At 39.1% G+C, this 12,235-nt stretch overlaps 1 long non-coding RNA gene across 1 annotated transcript in view; it reads left to right on the plus strand.

Annotated features, from left to right (window-relative positions):
• The first annotated feature begins 2,760 nt into the window (after window positions 1-2,760).
• The window catches only part of LOC106980001 (uncharacterized), a 40,688-nt gene continuing 31,213 nt past the window's right edge, over window positions 2,761-12,235 (plus strand). Inside the window, exon 1 of the long non-coding RNA XR_008295518.1 lies at window positions 2,761-11,506. This is a non-coding gene — a long non-coding RNA (uncharacterized LOC106980001). The remainder of the gene's footprint in view (window positions 11,507-12,235) is intronic.

Raw genomic sequence — 12,235 nt, forward strand, 5'->3', positions numbered from 1 at the left:
CCACAGGCCATCTCTCCTCCACCCCGACTCACATCTGACTCTGTTACCTGTCAGCTCTGAACTACCTGCATCTGTACTGCAGCCATGGGAGGGATTTTACAGTGCCTGGCTGGGAAGGTAGAAATTCTTCTTGTCCTGCATATGTCATTGCCTCAGGGATGCTGCCTGGTCCCCAGTTTCAGTCATGCACTGATTCAGCTCCTGCATTACCCCACACCTCACCATCTCCCCATGTCTCCATCCCAACCCTATCTTAATAAGTTCAGGCTGTTAGAACACCACAGACTGGAGCTTATAAACAACAGAAATGTATTTCTCACAGTTCTGGAGGCTGGAAGTCCAAGATCATGGTGCTGGCATGTCGCAGTCTGGTGAAGGCCCTCTTCCTGGTTCATGGCTGATGCCTTCTCACTGTGTCCTCAGATGATGGAAGGGACTAGAGCTCTCTCTGGATTAGTATCTCTCTTATAAACTGCTAATCTTATTCATGAGGGTTCCATCCTTGTGGCCTAATCACCTCCCAAAGGCTCCACTTCCTAATACCATCATCTTTGGGGGTTAGTATTTCAACATATTAATGGGAGGGGGGGCAAACGTTTTAGTCTCTAGGAGCTCCCCACCCCACTACCTACACACCCTACTCTCCCTACATACCCGCTGCCAACTACAAACACTTTACTCTGCTTATTTATTGTCTGTTTATGCAAGTTACACATGCATCATTTCAGAATGAATTCTTCATATATAAATCATAATCTGAGTCCCTCCAACTCAGAAATTAGAAGTGGGTGGTGTTGAAGTGATTTTCATTATTTGTCTTCATAGTTTCTGTCGTGTAAATAAGTTTTCATGATTCCTGTAAAACATTTTTAGGATTTGCAAGGAAATCTCTCATGCTGGCATTTTTTATTCTAATTACCCGCAGTGAAAAGAAATGTTATTCTCTGTTTAATTCAGCATGCACAGTAAAAGCCCCAAGGTTGTTGATTAATCTTTCTTTTGGTCCTTAGGAAGTCCCTATTATGAGCAGACGTTTAACTTATAATGGCAACCCATTTTGGGTATAGGTAACTGCATCCTCAGTGTGGTTTCAAAAGGCCAGCTGCCAAACCCCCTTATAAGTGCTGATGGCAGTTTTATAAATATATTAAACACAGAACTGTGGGATAATATGAAGCCTCATTTATGTCCCTAGATACAGAACTAGCTTTTCTTTTGCTATGGATAGAACTGAAAGCCCATATATCATGTGGATAGTGAACAGAAATGAGACACTTTAGGTAATCAGGAAGTACCAGTGAAGCATCTCAACTTGTCTTTCTTCTTCTCTATTCATTATCAAGAGAGAAAACATTTACAATTGAAATAAGTTTGTGATTAGTGTTATATAGCAAGACTATGATATAATGGAGCATAGTTTTATTTTAGCGGCAGATTGATTTTAATCTTTTTGACTTTCTGTCCTGGATTTCTATGTTTAGGTTCCTAAGAGCGCATTTACCTTTTTTTAAAGTTTATAGGTTGGAAAATTTTATGGAAAATTTTTTAATTATAGTGGAATCCCCAGAAAAAGATTCATGAGGATTACAAGACATCTTTCATGGTATCAAGAGCCAATTGGATATGAAATATCTAATTTTATACTACTGAGCTTGTCAGATAAATTAATTGGAAAGGAAAGTTCCAACAGGACCAGCCTGGGAAAGTGGCCCCCCTGAGGTGAAACTGCAGACAAAACAGAACACTTTTTGGTTTACAGACTACATAGGAAAAATCTGTCTCTTTCTCACTTGACTTTTGACTAAAAAGTATATTAGCCAGTCTGACTCCTGCCTCATCCATTAGGCTGGCTCCTGAATGTCTTTTACCTCTAACCACTCAAACTCACCTTCAAAGGATAAAGATTTGTCACCATAGGGACCACAAGTGCCGCAAGCACATCTCCCAATAGAGTTCCCAAAATGTCCGAGAAGGCCAGCACTATCGAGATAAATGTGTAATCTCTCCTAAGGAGACTGCTTCAAAGGAAATAACATTTATTTGCATGTCTGTGTTCCCAGATTTGGGTTGTAAATACTCACATGACTTTGTGGCCATCTTTCATGTACTAATGTCACTGTTGTCATTTGTGTTTCATTTGTTGATGTCACTGTTCTCATGAGTAATATACCCGTGTTTCCCAGTGTCCCTCCTGAGATATTTCCTCTCTTTAAGCTTCTACTCTTGCTTTTCACACAACATACCCATCTGTGTTTATTGTAATGTTTACCCACTGATTCAGGCTGTTCTAGCCTATACATCACTGTATAGAACTGGAGAAGTTGTGCTCTGTTAGCCCAGGCAGAAGACTGTTTTCCCAAAGCAGGATTCCAGGGATTCTGGATGTAAACATATCATGAGAGAGTCATGATATTATGTGTGGCTATTTTTCAATTTGAAAAATACTTTAAAATTTTAGAAAGCATTTTTATAACAAGAATACCACTAGATCTAATAAATTATAAAGTCATTTCAGTAGTATATGGTATCTTGAAATGAAATGTTTTTTTTCTTCCATGAAGAGAAGGTATACCAGCAAATTCCTTTAAATTATCATTTTCTTGATGGAGAAACAACTGAAGCCTTAAGCCAGACAAGTCCTAGTTTCTGTTTCCATTCCTGTCTCTGAAAAGGTACAAGATTATCAAGTTTATGATGTCCACTTTTATCTATTTTAATTGCTTTATTTTTATCTTGAATTAAATTTAATATAACAAAAATGGAATTTTCAGCAAATATTTTATATGTGCCTCGGTGCAAACAATAATAATAGATTAAATATTAATCTGCTTCATTAGAGAGCTTCAAGACATTACATTTTCTTTTCTTCAAACACTCTGCTAATCTAGGATCACTGAAATCACAAATCATGTCGTTGTAAGAGACTAATTAGCTAATTGTATAGGTGAGGCATTGAGGTGCAAAGAAATTTAATTATTTCAGTGAAATTTCACAGTGAGAGGGAGGCAGAACCAAAACTCTTGTATAATAAAAATACTGTAACGTAATAGCATAATCTTTTTTTCGTTATTTTTTTTTAGTGCTTATTCATTTTTAAGAGACACAGGGAGGGGGAGAGAGCGTGCAAGCAAGCTTAAATGGGGGAGGGGCAGAGAGAGAGGGAGACAGAGAATCTGAAGCAGGCTCCAGGCTCCAAGCTGTCAGCACAGAGCCCAATGAGGGGTTCGAACTCACGAACTGTGAGATCACGACCTGAGCAGAAGTCGGACACTCAACCGACTGAGCCACCCAGGCACCTCTGAATAGCATATTCTTAAATTTTTTAAATAAAATGTTTAGGGTTAGCAGGAGCACACCAACAGGGGGCAGCAGAGACCTCTTCTGCCTGCCGGTATTTTATTCCCAGTTTAGGAATGTAGCTTTTTCTGACAAGGTTTCAAACGTGACAAAGCCTACCAAGGAGGCAGATTTGTTATGATTTCTTGTTGTCTACTAGTGGTGGATGGCAAAGTGGTATCTCTGGGGCCTTCTCTTCATATTTTATTGTAATTAAATATGTGCATCCTATGTTGCTGGAATCTTGCTGTCCCACCCATCAGAGCCCAATGGATGACAGGGCCTCTGTTCCTAGGTTATTACTGAGTTGTGCAGCTGTCTTTTCAGGAAGCTGGCATTTAAATCACCAGCACTCAAATCTGGATTTTCCACTGAGAATCCTTTCTAATAGTCAATAAATTAGCCAAAGTAGAGCAATGAAAGTAGGAAACTGCCAGGAATTCTCATTTGCATTTCCAAGCAAACACCAGCAACCATAGTCAGGTTGGCTCCATGGCTTCAAGGTTGGAAATGGGGAGCAGTTGGGAGGGGAAGATGAAAGACAAAATCTGAGTGCTAGTACGAAAGACTAGGCTGAACCAGTTCCCTTCCCTTCCTATAAGGTGCACTGGAGTCAGTGCAGGCTCCCTCTTCAGGCTCTTTTCCATGCTTCTGCCCCTTTCCTCCTATAGTCCTCTCTGCCCTCCCCTGGGTCTCTCATTTGAGACCTTCCTGTACTTCCCAGAAAAAACTTTGTTTCCACAAATAAAGGGCCAGTGCCTATTCAGGCACTTGTCTTCAGCTCCCACTAAAGAAGTCAGTCCTACACCCAGTTCAGCTATGGAAATAGGTTTCGTCAACGTTAACCTGCACTTATCCAGCAACACAGATTAGTTTTCAGAGACATCTTTTCCTTTATGTCCCCTGGAGTCTGAATTCAACCTGCCAGCTTCAAAGTCACTTTTTAAAAGTCTTGGGGAGGTAGGCCCTTCATTGGGTATAGGGGCAGGGAAAGCATGGGCTGAGAAATTAATATAGAATGTGCATGTACACATATACACATATATATTTGCACTTTCTTAATATAAAAGTAAAATGTGTCCTTTAATAGATTGACATACATAAAAACAATATACAGGAGAAAATTTAAATCTGAAACTTAACCACCCATATACAGCCATTGTCAAACTATCTTTAAAATACTAAAAATTTGATTCTCATACAAATCTAAAGCACGTGTCAAAGACTTCTCTAACTCATTAATGAGGGAAGCAGCAGGGTGATAAACTGAATGGAAGTGAATTTGAGAGGTTGAGGGTACAGACACTGAAAAAACAGTGACAGAAAATTGCTGGTTTAGATGAAGAACTGGTTGATATCTTACAGAGAATATAACTGTAAGCTTTGAGAGCAAAACTGATTTGATTTGCTGCTGGAAAAAATCCTATTATCATGTTACCTCACAGAGTCTAGGTTTTGCTATTTCAATAGTAAATAATAACTTAAAGGAATGTCCTAAAAGGGAATCAGATAATCAACGGGTGTGTCTGCTAGACTGTTATACCATATGACGTGGAAAAGATATATAGTCATTTTTTTTTTGCCTTTTTTCCAAGTTTTGGGCAGTTTTACTTAATACGCAATTGTTATTTTAATAAATTTCCTTCCATTCTTAAGATTTTTCGAGTGCATATAAAAAAATAAAACACATACTTATGCAAAGTGAGGGTTAGCTTGTATATATAATCATATATATTTCTTCTTTCACTTAATAATGTATCAAACATTTTTCATGTCACTAAATATTTTTCAAAAACAAAATTTTGTAATGATTTTTTTCTTTGCTCAAATTTATGTGCCATCATTTCTTTAACACCCCATTGTTGAGAACATATAATATTTTAGTGAATATTTTAGTACATAAATCTTTATATACATTTCCAATTGATTCATGGAGTTTCTTTCTACTTTTTAGGCCCTCAATACTTGAGAAATAGCCTTTAGAAAGATTGTTTAATTTACACTCTCAGCAACTGGATATGATTACACTCATTCCATCACACCCTTACCAGCATTGGGTATTATGTACTTCTAAACTTTGACAGTTTAGAGAAAATGATATCTTATTTTGATTAGCATTACTTTATTAGTGCAGTTATACCTTTTTTCAGATGTTTATTGGCCCTCTATAGCTCTGTTATATTTTTATGCCAATGAAATTTCATAAAAATGATCACTAAAGATAGGCTTAAAGAACAAGAATACAACAAAGGGAAGCTGGAAGCCTGAGGGCAATGTAGGGGAAAGGATATTGCAGCTGACCCCTGTGGCTGGAAGCAGGACTTACGGCTGTATGTGTGCATATGACATATGGTCATTTGCACGTGACCCTCAGAAGCCCAGGCTAAACCACACTGTATACCCACTACCAGGGAAGGGAAGATAGAGCATTGGTCAGATTTGTTTCCCAGATCAAAGAGCCTGGGTCTCCCACTGGCATCAGCTAATCTGCTGTAGCTGGGCTGGTTGTAGGTCCATGTAGGTTTACCGGATGGCGGAAAAGAACCTGTTATTTGGAGAACTGCCTGGTGCTCATCCCCAGGATCACTGAAAGACATTGGCAAGGAGTATTCACTGTGTAACTCTAGTTACACAGAATCACAAAATTTAAGAACTGACATTTTTGTAAGATCTTCTTTTTTTTTAATGTTTATTATTTCTTTTTTGAGAGAGAGAGAGACAGAGCTACAGCTGCCAAAGAGCAGAGAGGGAGGGAGACACAGAATCTGAAGCAGGCTCCAGGCTCCACCTTGTCAGCACAGAACCTGATGCGGGGCTCGAACCCACAAACTGTGAGATCATGCAGGAATCAAACCCACAAACCATGAGATCATGACCTGAGCTGAAGTTGGATGCTTAACCAACTGAGCCACCCAGGTGCCTTCTTTAAGATCTTCTGTTCCATTATTACAGGTTGTTCCATTTGCCTGAATGGGACTTTATCCTCACTTGCAAATTCAGAGTCCCAGGTCAATAGAAAATTTTCTTCTCTTAGTTTATAAGTTCAAAATAGACTTTTTTTTTTTTTAGCTGAAAAGCATGGATCTAAGCTTACACCTTCGTTCTATAGAATGAGCTTAAAACAAACAAAAACCCCAGCCCAAAATTACCTATAGCAGAGCTGGGACTAGAATTCATGTCTCCCAGTTTCCCATCTGACCCTCATTTGATCAGCACTGCCTCCCTGCCTGAGGGTAGACATTACCCAGTCTGGCTCCACATTTCCCAAAGTTTTAAGATAATAGTAACCAGAGCACATGGGCTCCAACCAGCCAATCTTGGAAAATTTTAAAAGTGGTCTCTCACTAACATTGGTTTTATAAAACATACATGTTTTCTCAGAAAACAGTTTCCTGTATGCTAGCTGTCACAGAATCAGTCTTCATTCGTGGTCCAGCCCCTTTCCTGCCTCCTCTTCTTTACACCTACCCTCCTTAGCTTTACATATATTGACAATGAGGAAGAAGAAAAATCCAGTTCAAGCTAAATAGACTCACTTGGAAAGTCCTGCATCACATAGGGAAAGATCTACACTTTTCTTACCAGATGTTTCTATCTCATAAACCAGTTGGGGTCAAGTTGCTTTATTTTTTAAACATAGTGTGTAGATGTCCAGTGACATCCCCAAGACCCAGTTGGACTTCATGATGCATCAGTCACGTGTTAAACATGGCATGGGAAAGGCTGTATTTTGTAATGACATGCCTGCCTTGACGAGAGAACTTTTCCTGGCCGAGGTAACCAGCACCAGACCACATGCTGAAATCATGTTAATAAATTAAGGGCAGAGTTGGAAAGCTATTAATACCTAGCAGGCACTTAAAGGCCTAGTTATCTATTAACATTCTTCTCAACTTAATACACTGAAGTATTTCACAAAAAAAAAGCAACCCCAACATTTAGCTTAGTAAAAGAAAATTAAAAAAAATTTTTTTACATTTATTCATTTTTGAGAGACAGAGACAGAGCACAAGTGGGGGAGGGGCAGAGAGTGAGGGAGACACAGAATCCAAAGCAGGCTCCAGGCTCTGAGCTGTCCGCACAGAACCCGACTCGGGGCTCAAACCCACAAACTGCGAGATCATGACCTGAGCTGAAGTTGGACACTTAACCGACTGAGCCACCCAGGTGCCCCAGTAAAAGAAAATTTAAAAAGAAGAAAGAAAACTGGGTTTGGGAATGGATAAAAATGCAACCCCTTTCCAGGATAGAAAGCTGGTATCTGAAGCACCAGCTGTTTTTATCTCAGAATGTAAAGGGTGAAAACAACTTCCTCAGCTCATGAGATCCCAAAGAGCTATAATTCTCTCTCCTGTTTTTCTGAATGTCCAGCTTCCAAAGAGCCTGAGTTCCTAAAAGTGCCACTGATTGAGTATCAGTTTAGGAAACCTCAGGGATACGCCTCCAATAGAGGGTGAGAATAACAAATGCTCTCCTGAGGATGCTTTTTTTTTGTCTTCCTCTGTATCCATCAAAGCCAATGGTTTCCACTTCCCTTTATGGACTTGCCTGGTGGTGCTTCTGTGAGTTAGGGTGGGTTCTTGGGATTCCACATAGAAGGGGGCCACATCATGCCGTGTAACACTTGGCACCTTTAGAGTTTTGTTTCCTTCTCAGTCCCATGGATGCCCCTGAGGCCCTGGCATTGCCTGGTCCATGTGAAAACTGCTCAGGATGTTCCCAGTAACAGTGGCGGCAAAGAAGAAAGACTATACAGTCCTTCAGCACAGGACGAGGTAGGACGATGATAGTGTCTGAGATTCTCACAGCATTGGAATAATACTGGCAGCTGCTGTTCCCTAGTACTATTTTCCAGGTGCCTTTATACACATGACCACATGTAGTCCTCCTAACAATCTTAGATTATTTATTTGTACTAAGCAGCTAATTTCAGAAAAAATTTAAGGCAGCTAAGAACCCTCTTAAGTTGATACAGATGTCTCCATTTTAAGATGAAGACACTGAGACTTAGAGAGTTCTAGTAAATTGCCAGAGGCCATATAGTTAGTTGTGACAGAGCCAATATTCAAACCCAGCCCCAGGGTCTCTCCCACAAGTAACCCCACACACATCATCCCAGGGCATGTTGTCCCTGACCCAGGAGACCTTGCTGGTGTACATTTTTGTTACTTTCTGGCATGTTACTTGGCCTATTTTTTTTTCTGCAGGTGATTTGTGCGGAGTCAGAATGTCTGTATTGTGGCTGCTGATTCATATGCTTATGCCTGGCAGGTCACAAACAAAGGGAAGATTGTGTACCAAGATGTGGACCCTGTGATTATGGGCATTCAGCCAGAATTCAATCAGTCTTTGGTCATTTAACTGTGATTCTTTCCAGAAAGTTCCAAAGCATATTGTTACCGCACTTGTGAAACCTCTTTATCTTGTGTGGCATTTCCCAGCTGCTGCAGAGATATAACACAGACCAGAAAGCATATTTTCTCCTAAAAATTTCATTCTGCCTTTCTTTCTCTTACTGCTACCTGGAAATGTGTCCTCTCAGCCCACAACAGATCCATAACTGTGCCTGCTGCCCGTAAGTATTCCTGGAATGTTTCTGGTTTTCCTAAAGGGAAACCACTAAGGAATGCCCCAGATTCCAAATTTGACATTCAAACCTTGGAAAGTTCAAATCCTTGTCCTTTAACATTTTTAAATTTGAACTTTATTTCTCTCAGCTCCTGTCCCATATTCCACCTACCCTAGTCTCTGCCTCTGTTAAGTTTTCTCTCACTACATACAGAGAACCAGCTTACCACTGAATTGGAGAACTGTCCGCTTTTTTTCTGGGCTCTTCTGTACTTTTCGCCAGGTTCCAAGGTGAAGCTGCAATCATTCCTTTTGTGCATTTCTGATAGAGCCTCTAAAGAGGGAAATAGTCATAGGCCAATGTTTGTATTACATTGGCCAGGGTAGGAACCCAGCTAGACATCCTTGGCCCCTTTACCTAAGAACAGAAACTGAAGATTTGTTTACAAATGAATACCACAGAATCACATCTCACTTGGTGTCAGCTTCCACGTGAAAATCAAAAATGATCAAAATTAACCATAACATCGTAACATACTGCACCACTATGCCAAGATAAACAAAGATAAAAAGGATTAAATTTTAAATATCAGAGACAAAATCCAAAGAGTAAAAGAGGAAATCATGGGAGAATTCCTTGACAGTATTTCTAACTATGATTCATACTCTAAATTCCATAAAAGAAAAGATTAATAAATTCAATTACATACAATAACACACTTCTGCATAAAGAAAAATATAAGCAAAGTTCAAAGACAAGCACCAATTGGAAAAATATTTTCAAACCACAACACAGACAAGATAATTTCCTAAATATTTAATGTTTTCCCAGAAATCATGAAGAAAAAGCCAATACAGGGCTGCCTGTGTGGCTCAGTCAGTTAAGCGTCAAATTTTGGCTCAGGTCATGATCTCACGAGTTTGAGATCATGAGTCCAAGCCCTGAGTTGGGCTCTGTGCTGACAGCTTTGAGCCTGGAGACTGCTTCAGATTCTGTGTCTCCCTCTCTCTCTGTCCCTCCCCTGCTCATGCTCCATCTCTCTCTCTCTTTCAAAAATAAATAAACATTAAAAAAATTTTAAAAAGAAAAAGAGCCAATACAAAAGTGGACAAAGGATGCAAGCAGACAGATCACAGGAATAAAATATAAATGGCCCTTTTGTATATGAAGAGATGCTAGGTTTTACTACAAACAGAAGAAATTCAAATTAAAAGCTACAATGAAATGAATACCATTTTAACCTATCAGATTGGCAAAAATAGTTTGACAACATATCCAGTTGCAAGCTACGGGAAAAAAACAGGTAGTCTCTTACTTTGCTGATAGAAATGTAGACTGGAACAATCTAAGGAAGGAAATTTAGCAATATTTATTAAAATTCCAAATGCTTATGCCCTTTGACCCAGCAGCCCCATTGTGGGAATTTATCCTGCAGCATAGCTTGAACACATTCAAAATAATATATTTTCAAGGTTGTTAATTGCAGCATTGTTTGTAATAGCATATAATATTAGAAATAATTCATGTCCATCCATCTATAGAGTGAAATTTTGTGTAGTTGTATATATTAAAAAAAAAAGGAATGAAGACATTCTCTATATGCAGATATAGAAAGACCTCCAATTTGTACTGGTAAGTGAAAGGAAAATGCAGAAAAATGTTTGTACAAAGGAGGGTCACAGAAATATTCATATTTGATTATATTTGCATATAAAAACTCTGGAAGAACACACAACCTAACAATGGCAGTCACCTTTGATAGTGGTAGGTAGAAACTAGACGGAGGGACAGGGATAGAAGCAAGATTCTTTATCAAATACATTTTTTTGTTTCCTTTTTAAATCATTTGAATGTGTTTTCTACTTTTGAAAAATAAAAAATTTTAAAAACATTGCAAAATACCTTAAATTGTCCATAAAGTACAGAACATGAGGTTTCATACATATGATCCTATTCCATAATGTTTATGCAGACTAAGGTTTGAGAACAACTTGACTAAAATAAGGAACAAAGTTTAAGTTGCTATGGAGGTGTTAAGTATTGAAATCATTCTCCTTTAACATGCCTGCCAAACTCCTGGCTGGGAGTGGGTGAGAATTCTAAAAAGCACCTGCTTGCCTGGAGGGATTAGACTAATCTAATACTAAGCCTCCAGAACAAACCTGTTTGTTGTGAGAATTAAAGGAAATGAAGGAGTTCCCATTTCAATGCAGGTTGAAGTTTATGGGTAAGTTAAATATGCAGATGATGGGACTCCATGATATGGTGGTGATATTTTCTAAACTGTGCCAGGCCAGGGTACATGATCTGAAAAGTGCAGCTGTACCCATTGAGACACTAGGAGGTCCTGTCTAACATCTGTGCTGTCCTAGGGAATTCTAGGAGTGATGGTTAACATCATGTATGGTTTTCAGAGTGAGGGATGTGGAGGTGACCAAAGTCAGAAATCTTGAATTACACTACATTGGTAATGCCTTTTATTTATCTCCCAAGATGCAGTATAACACAAATAACTCATTGGGCCTACAAAAAAAGGAAAAAAAAACTGAGAAGAAAGAAACATTGAGAATGCATTCCAATCCACTTATCACATCATTGAAAGTGAATTAAGTACTTTTTCATCATGAGAGCTTTTAATATACTGATACAATTTTAATCAATAATGCTGATTCTGTAGAACTTGGGTGCAATCAACTCATCTTAACTCTTCTCGTGGAAATTAGTAAAGGGATGGACCATCCAGAACCTCAGACTCTGGGAGGAGGGGGAGGTTTTATGAAGGACCTTGATTCCTTGGCCAAAAATGGTTCCATAGACTATGGAACACATTTGAGATTTTGAATAGGAGGATGATGGGATCAAAACATCCCTTTCCTGAATCTGACAATGCATTTAGAGCCAAGAGGGAAGAGAGTGTCCATGGTAAACAAGTTGAAGTTCATTATAGTATGCCAAGTGAGAGAGAATGGCTGGTGCACTGGAGTGAAGAGAAGAATATAGGGACAAACCACTGATTAGGTGTGAAGAACAAAGGAGGATCAAAGAAAACCTTGAAATCAGAGATTGGTTGACTGGGGCAAAGGTGGTATCATTAATGGTGTGGGAGACATCATGATCTGTTTGGAAGTAAGTGGAAGATGAGGGTTCAAAGGGCCGGCAGGGCATTCAAGGGGCATTGTCCACAGGCAGCTAGAAGGGAATTCTGGTGCTTTGAGAGATGCTGAAGCTGGAGTTGTGGGTTTGGGAGAAGCCATGGTAGTGAATTAAGTCACCAAAGAAGAGAATACTATCTGAAAATCCAGTTTTAAAGTACTTTTAAATAAGAAGACA

The sequence above is a fragment of the Acinonyx jubatus genome, chromosome C1 (assembly GCF_027475565.1).
Source record: "Acinonyx jubatus isolate Ajub_Pintada_27869175 chromosome C1, VMU_Ajub_asm_v1.0, whole genome shotgun sequence".
In the NCBI taxonomy this organism is placed as follows: Eukaryota; Metazoa; Chordata; class Mammalia; order Carnivora; family Felidae; genus Acinonyx; species Acinonyx jubatus.